Source organism: Nothoprocta perdicaria, unplaced genomic scaffold, assembly GCF_003342845.1.
Source record: "Nothoprocta perdicaria isolate Ctin4 unplaced genomic scaffold, notPer1 scaffold_7, whole genome shotgun sequence".
In the NCBI taxonomy this organism is placed as follows: domain Eukaryota; kingdom Metazoa; phylum Chordata; class Aves; order Tinamiformes; family Tinamidae; genus Nothoprocta; species Nothoprocta perdicaria.
The window spans coordinates 1,087,719-1,095,670 of NW_020455976.1; the positions used below are offsets into that span (position 1 = coordinate 1,087,719).

At 66.7% G+C, this 7,952-nt stretch overlaps 1 protein-coding gene across 1 annotated transcript in view; it reads left to right on the forward strand.

Moving 5' to 3' along the window:
* LDB1 (LIM domain binding 1) overlaps positions 1–7,952 on the forward strand; it is a 20,283-nt gene that overhangs the window by 7,558 nt on the left and 4,773 nt on the right. The gene's annotated exons all lie outside the window — the stretch shown is intronic.

A 7,952-nucleotide genomic window follows, 5' to 3' on the forward strand; every position in this document is an offset into this window, starting at 1 on the left:
GGGGCGCGCGGGGACGGGGCGCTTCGGTGCTGCCGGCGGCGGCGGGCGCCCAGCGCGGGCTGCTCTGCCCTCCCGGTGCCGCCGCAGCCGCTCGCGGGACGCTGACACGCCAGTAAGTTGCAGGCGGCCGGGGCAGGCGGCCGCTTTGCGCAGCGCGGAGGTGCCTCGGCGTGCCCAACACCCGGGCACGCGCTGCGGGCCGGCCGTGCGCCGGGGCCGGGCTCTGCAGGGCCTGGCCTGCCCCGTGGACTGCCCGGGATGCGGTGCGGCGGGCACGGAGCGGCTCCGCGGGAGCCAGCCCCTGTGCCGGTGTTTCTGGGCGAAAGCGGCYCTTGTTTCCATTGCAGCGGGCCCGTGTTGACAGCAGCTTGGCACCGAGCGCAGCGGAGCGAGCCCTTGCCCTGCCGTGGGGCTCCWCGGGGCACTTTGCTTAGAGGCAGGGCCCCTTGCCCATGGCCGCCCCACTGAGCAGGCCGTGGGGTCCCACGGGAGCTGCGAGCCCCGTCACGGGGTCTCTCCCGGTGCCCTGCCCTGGGGAGCGGTGCCCACAGGCCTGGGGAGATAAATTATCCCCTTCAAAAGTCTAGTTTCTCATCCCCAGCGGCTAGGCTGGTTGGGATGTGGTGCTGGCAGCYGCTCTTGCAAAGCGCTCATCTTGGAACGGGCTAACCAGGCTCCTGTGGGGACGTGGCTGCTTCCCGCTCACCGGGAAGGCCCGAATTGCCGGTCTGTGGGGATCCGTCCCCGTGTGCCCAGGGCAGCCTGCCGGGCAGGCACCTGGGCTGCCTGGAGCTCCTTCCSGTGGCCGGGAAGCCGGCAATCCCTTCAGCCGCTTTCTTCCCTGGAACCAAAGGGTCGTGTGGAAAGCGTGCCCGGCGAGTCGCAGCCGCGTGCCCGTGCGCGAGCAGYCCGGCCCCGCTGCGTCCCCCAGTTTCACCTCTGCTTCGTGCCTCGCTTTGCAGCAACCCCTCCAGAGCCAGGCAGGCAGCAGCGCTTCAGTGCTCCTTGCAAGCGCTGGTATTTTTGGGGGTCTTGGTTCTTTGATTAAAATCTCAGATTTTGGAGAACTCTGACTGTGGGAGAATCCAGGTTTCCATTGAAGATAATCTGTGCCCTCCTGGTTTGGTAGAAATCCCGTGTTTGGGACCCAGAGACACCTCCAAGCCTTGGGAAGCAAGTGGAAGGCAGGTCAGTGTGGTGCTTTGCACAAGGAAGGGATGAGGTGCAGACAGTGTGGGGGATCCAGCTTGTGGCTGCGCCCATGCGCTGGGGAGACGGGGCCTTCCTGCTGGTCGGATGTCTCCCGTGGCGCGTAGAGCAGCTGCGAGCCGGGGAGAGGCAGCGGGGCAGCCGCAGAGAGGAGYGTGCGAGCGGCGGCGCCCTGGGCCGGGCAGAGCCCCCTGGGCACCCGCGGGTGAGAGCGGGTACCCGAGAGCCGCCTCGCTCTGGCCCTGCCACCAGGAGCCTTCCAGCTGCTCCTGGAGGTGTTTGGGATCCGGAATTGCCCTGCTCGGTGCAGCCGTGCGTCTGGCGGTGTGTGCGTGGGGCCTGTCCTCCCCAARCCCCGTGTGCGCCGAGGGACCCACGGACTGGGCGCCCCGAGGCGCCTGTGAGCGCTTTGCTCCCGCGCGGCCAASGGGGCTGGCACCCGATGGGGCTGGCAGCCGGGAGCGCACGGGCTGGGAGCCCCSGCTCCTCCGTCGCCCTACGTGGGGTTTCGGCTGCTGCTGGACAGCGGCCCCGGGGCGGCCCGGCCGGTCGCAGGCGGAGGTGGCGCGAGCAGCCCCAGGCGGTTCWTGGAGCTGCGAGTTGGGCATCAGGGCTGCCCGGAGCTGCGGTTACCCAAGGCGGGGGCACTGGTGACAGCGTCGGCAGTGAGCGGAGCGGCAGCCGGAGCGTCTGCTCTGAGGGAGACCCGGAGAGGCGTGAGTTGAGGTTCGGGGAGGTGGGTGCAGCAGTCTGAGCTGGTGTCCTGGGTGCTGGTGGCGGATGGCACCTCTTTGGGGGGCCCTCGGAGCTGTGCTCAGCGTCTGCTAGTGTTCGTGGTCCACACATCTCCTGCCGTCACCTCGGCACAAGTCACCTGGATGCATGCGGGTGCCGCAGGCCACGTGTCCCGAAGCCAAAGGCATTTGCGGCGCGTGGGCATCCGTCCCGTGGGCTTGGGGCCAGCCTCACTGGGAGGGAGACCCTGCCCTGGGAGCTTGCAAGGCCCGTGCCCTGTGACAGCTCTGTGCATTGGCTCGGGGCCTGCCCGGCGCCTGCCTGGCAAACAGCGGTGAGCAGAGCGCAGGGAGCAGAGCTGGCGCCGGAGCCGCTCCCACGGGGCCCAGCTCCCTGCTGCTCTGCTTCCTCCGCGCGCCGCCTCCGAGGGCGCTCCCGATGGAGCAGCCGGGGCCGAGCGCTGCGCCCCGTGCCCGGCTCCAGCCCCAGGCGCACGGCGCAGCCAGCCGGGGCATGCGGGGGCCCCGCGAGGCGGCAGCTCCCGCCGCATCCCTGCAGCCGGAGCTCCCATCCCGTCCTGGCCGCCTGCCAGGCCCGGGGGCTCCACCTAGGACGCAACATGGAGCGCGGCGGCGGCTCTGTGCGCGCCGGGGCTCCGGGGACTACGCGTCCCAGCGTGCAGCACTCGGCGCTGCCGCCCGCAGCGAGGTGCATCCCGGGATTGGCGGCCTCCGTGCGCCACGTGGGGGCCGGCGGGCGCCGGGCGGGCCCCCCGCGTCCCTGCGCCGCGGGGCTGCGCGCCGGAGCTGCCGGAGGCCGGGCCGGAGCCGCGCGGACTGCAGGGCCGCGGCTGCGTCTCTGAAATACTCCCTGTTGCCACAAAGTCTGAAAACCTTTGAAGATGAAAGTTCTAGCCTGTTGGGAGGCCTTTTCTTTTAATTATTTTATTCTAAGAGGTGCTGACAAGGTTTTTTTTTTTTTCCTCCAGCCCTGTGGTTCCAACATGAAGCTGCTGGGTTTTCCCCCGCGCTGGGCATGTGCTTGCTGCTGGAGCAAGGAGGATCCCAGCCCCAAGCGCTCCCCGTTTGTGAGGGATTTTTGCAGGGTGGCAGGGCGCGAGGGTGGGCATGTTTGGGCGAAATAGAAGGAGGCTGGGAATGTTCAAGGTGTGCGTAAGCTGGGGTGGTTTTTGGAGGCTGATATTAGCAGCGTTTGATTACAGGTCTGTGAGAGAGCACGTTCGGAGCAATATTTAGAAGCAGTGGGATATTTCCCTGAGTCACAGGAAATGAGGGACTCGTGTCAAGCTGATAGTAGCGGAGCAGAAACTGGGTTATCTGTGGGATGGCATCTGGGGTTTGCAGCGTTGGAGTGCGCTCAATTTGCACTTGGTTTTGCAGTTGGCAGGGCATCCTCCCTGCTGCCTCCCATYCCTGGGAAATCTCCCACCATGTGTCTGAATCATCCAAGGGCCTGAAGAGAAAAGGGGAGGCTCCTTGGAGTCAGGCAGCTGTCCCAAAGAAGCGAGATATCCCCGGGACCCCTGCGAAGACCCAGCTCTACAGGCCGGCCAGGAGCAAGCTTAGCCTCGGCCCCAGATCCGCGGGCTGGCCCGAGCCCTCCTTGCGCGCTGCTTCCCGCAGCTTTGTAGTTTGTGTGGAGTTCCCGGCTCACTGCTGCACCGGCATGGGGAGCACGGGCTGTGTGGGGCTGCGTGGGGCTGCGTGGGGCTGCGTGGGGCTTGGGGTGGCCGAGCAGCACGGGAGTGTTGGTGTGCGGGAGCTTCCCGACGCGCCAGCTCCTTGCTTCCCACTGCTCCAGCTCCTTGCTTCCCACCATGCCGGCTCCTTGCTTCCCGCCGCGGTATGGGCAGGATGGGCTGAAGCTCCTCAGGATTTCCCGGTGCGGACGCTGTCCCCCTGGCTTTGCAGCGGGAGGGAGCTGCCGCGCTCGCCCTGTGCCGACACGTTCGGTGCGCTGCTCCCGGGGGAGCTCTGCAGGAAGCAGGGCAGGGCCGCGTGTCCCTGCCTGCTGCGCAGGGCGCTGGGACGCCCCGGGAGCCGCTTGGCCCTGTGCCCTGGTTTCCAGGCCCAGGGGATGTGTCCGGCTCCCCGCAGAGTTTCGACAGGCGGCTCCGGTGCCCTGGAGCCGGAGCCTGTCCCGTTGGGCGCAGGCAGGGACCCCTTGACCGAGGTGTCCAGCAGCCGTGCGGCTGCATCACGGAGTCACAGCATGGTTGAGGTTGGAAGGGACCCCTAGAGACCATCTAGTCCATCCCCCTGCTCCAGCAGGGACACCCAGAGCACAGGGCGGCATTCCGGAAGGTCCCCAGAGAAGGAGCCTCCACAGCCCCCTGGGCAGCCCCCTGGGCAGCCCGTTCCAGGSCTCTCAYGTGCAGGGGCTGCCGTGCGCTGCAGGCTGCTGCTGCCGGCCCCGCGGGGCGGCCAGGAGCCGGCTCGTGGCCGCGAGGAGTCCGGGGCCGGCTCGGAGCACCACGGCAGAGCCTGGTGCTGGAGGGAAGCTCCAGGGCAGCCCCTGCTTGGCCCCGCRGACGGGCTCCGCGCCGCTCCTTGGCACTTCCCGCAGGAATGTCCCTCCTGTGCTCCTCTTCCCTGCATGGCCAAGCTCCCAGGAGCTGCTGTGCTCGTGCCGTGTTCCCAAAGCAAAGAGGGGCGCTGGGAATTGGAGCTCAGGGGCTGAGCGTGGCTCAGCCAGGTCCATCCTAATTCAGTAACACCCCCCGGGTGTTGAGCTGAGCCCTSTGCTCCGGAAAGGAGAGGTGAAGGCAGGTTTGCAGGGCACTGACCGGGCACTGGGTGCCTCTCCTTGCGTCTCTCCTTTCCCCAGCTCCCTGAGAGCTGTTGCCCCRGGTGGACAAAGCCGCAGGAATTCCCGGCTCCGTGTGGGAGGCGCTGCCGTGCCCTGCTCCAGGGCACCCTCCTGCGCCCTGCCAGCAGGGCCGGCCGGCAAGATGGATCTCCTGCCTCCCAGGGCCTGCCCAGCCGGGAAGGCAGGAGCAGCCTGGGAAACAATGCCGCTATTTACACTTTAAAGCCTCGCCAGGCAGCGGGAAGGGGCCCTTCCCGCTGCATGCCGGGAGGAGCGGCCGCAGCCGAAGGCCCTCTCCTCTTCCTCGCAGCCGCTGCTGCGCGAGCGCAGTGCTCCCGGCTGCAGCTGCAACTGCAGCCTCTCCCCAGACCGCTTTTATTGCTGTTACTGGCTGTTTTTTCCAGCCCCTGGGGTCCCTGCCTTGCTGCCGGGCTTTGCTGCATGTGCAGGCGCGGTTGCCTCCTGGCTGGAGAAGATCCCTTTGGGTGGGAGCCCCGAATCCTGCCGCCGCTGGTGGGTGTCTGGCGGGATACCGGAGCTGCTCGGCCTTCGGCCTCGGCCGCTGCTTCCCCTGTGCAGGGAGGCAGCGCGAGGGGAGCGCGGGCGGGAGGGCTCGGGGCAGCCCCGCTCTGCCCTGTGCAGCCCTGCTCAGGGTGCCCCTCGGCGGGCTGTGCTGCTGGGCAAGCGCCCTTGCCCCGCTCGGGGGGCTCACACGGGGATTTGGCCCTTCGGGGCGCAGCGAAGCGCCGGGATGGGGAGTGTGTCCCACGTCCCCAGCTCCTGGCGAGGGAAGCGGAGGAGACGGCAGATGGAGGGCTGGGCGCCGCGGCAGCGTGAGTCACTCGGAGAGCGCCCGCCGCCGTTTCCCTGGACGCTGGCGCGCGCGGAGCCGCTTCCTCCTCGCCAGCTGCTGTCTGCTGCCTCCCGCGGCGCCCGCCGGGCTCCCTGTGCCGCGCCGAGCCCGGGGAGCCGCGGCCTGCCCGGCACGTACGTGTACATGTACATTTATATGTACGTGTGCATGTGTGTGCACGCTCGCGCGCCGCCAGCTCCCGCCGGGGCTCTGCCCCGGCACGGCGAGCGCCCGGCCAGGAGGTCGCTGGCTGCAGCATCAGCCCCATTTTCACTTAGTTATTTTCCCCTCACACGTGCATTTTGTGGCACGTTGAAGCGTTGGGTGAGCCCCTGGGGCCCTGTGCTTGGTGGGAGCACCCCGCTGTGGCCAGGGGGATGTTTCTGGCTCTGCCCTGCGCTCGGCTCGGCCCCGGGCTCGCAGCACTCAGCTCTCCAGGACCATTTGCACAGGGCGCAGGGCGCATCGTGCCGGTGCGGAGCCGCGCGCGCAGCCGAGCGCCTCCCGCTGGGAATCGCGCGCCGCGGGAGCTCTGCCGCCGCCTGCGCCCCGCTCTGCCGCCCGCCCCGGGGAGCCGGCGTGCGCTGGCACGAAGGAGGGCTGGGTCAGCCCTGCAGCGCTCCCCGCCGCCCTCCGACGAGCGTGTGAATCAGGCGCTCGGAAAGCCTCTTCCATAGGCCTCCCTTGCGCTCCGTGTCTGCAGGGGCGCCGCGCGCCCGGCAGCGCAGCGGGCGCAGGGTCCTGCGCGTGCGGGGTCCCCCGCCGTCCTCGCCGCGCTGCTCCGCGGCCTCGCGCGGGACCTGGGAGCTGCTCGGTGTCGGCAGGGCCCATCCTGCTCCTCTTCCTCCTCGTTTCCCGCTGCCGTGTGCTAAGGAGAGGGACCTGGAGGGCTCAGCAGGGCCAGGGTTGGCGGGGGGTTCTGGGGGGCTGCAGTGCCTGGATCTTGATCACTGCCGCTGATGCCTCTGTTTTAACCTAATTGCGGTGTTTTGTGTACCGCTTGTGTCACCTGTATGTCACACACGTCTTAATTCCTGCCTGCGGTGAATGTGGAGTCTGAGCAGCCCCTGTTCAATCTTAGGACTGTCGAAGTTATTCACAACCACTTCATCCCGTAGCGTGTTTTATGCTGTGTGAGGATAACTCCTGGTGGGGATGCTGCTGCCGGCAGGGCCTCCCGCCTCCCCGGGCCTGCGAGGGGCACTCGGCGAAGGCCGAAACGCTGGTCGTGCCGGTGTGGAATCTGCTCGGAAAGCGCCGGGATCAGAGAGGGTCCTGGCTCCGAGCACAGCGCCAGGAGCCCAAGGCCAGGGGAAAAGCCTCAGGAACGGGGCAGGTGGAGAGCACTGTTCTCCCCGATCCCGGGAGAGATTCCGGCTCGTGCAGGGAGTGTTAGCTCCAGGTTAGGGCTCTCGCTGATCCRCTTGCAGCCGAGAAACAGGCTAGGGACTGAGAGCAGCAAAAACCTTGGGGGCTTTTCCCTGCTTTCTCTCACCGATGAATAAAAACAAAGCGTGTGAGGAGAAGATCTGCCAGGTCTGGTTTTTCTTTTTTTTTTTTCCTCCCTGAGGACATGGTGACCAGAAACAAGCAGTTCAGTTCAGGATCTTGTAGCTGCCGCTTTCTTTGTGTGATGAATTGGTTCATTTTAGGCAGAAGACGCGCACTTTGGGCAAGTTTCCTCTGAAGCCAGCACACTGCAACTTAACATCCTTTAACACCAACAAGGGGGAAATTAAAGTACTGTTTTCCTAGTGCCGTTTCAATGGATTTTTAATTTCCATTAGGCAGAACTTGACAGGAATCTTGTGGAATAAAGCAGAAAGCAAAAAGTCTCTGGGACCGGCACCAGCTTCCATAGCGATTTTTAGTTTTTATGTCTGTCTAGCAAAACGGGCAGCAGGAGCAAGCAGGGGAGGTTGGCAGCGGCCGCAGAGGGAGAAAGGGCCCTGCCCCATTCGCCGCCTTTGCCTGTGGGTCTGAGYGGGCCCGAGGGGCGGGAATGGGGCAGTGTGAGCATCGCTCCCCGGGTGCTGGGGTCCGGTGCATTTGGCCCCATGCTTGACGCCCTTTGGTTTTTCGGCTCTCAGCAGCGCTCCTGCTTGCTCGCTGCGCCACGTGTGTCACCATGGGAGCTGGGGGATGTGCACAGGGATGCGAGCGCCTTGCGCGGAGCGGGCAGCGCTGGCTGCATCCCACTGGGTGAGCGTGGAGGGCTGGAGCCGAGCGCCCTTCCCGTGTGCTCCCATGGGAACAGGGTGCTGCTCTGGAGTCGAGCACCTTTCCCATGCACTGCCACTGGAGCAGGAAGCTGCTCTGGAGCTGA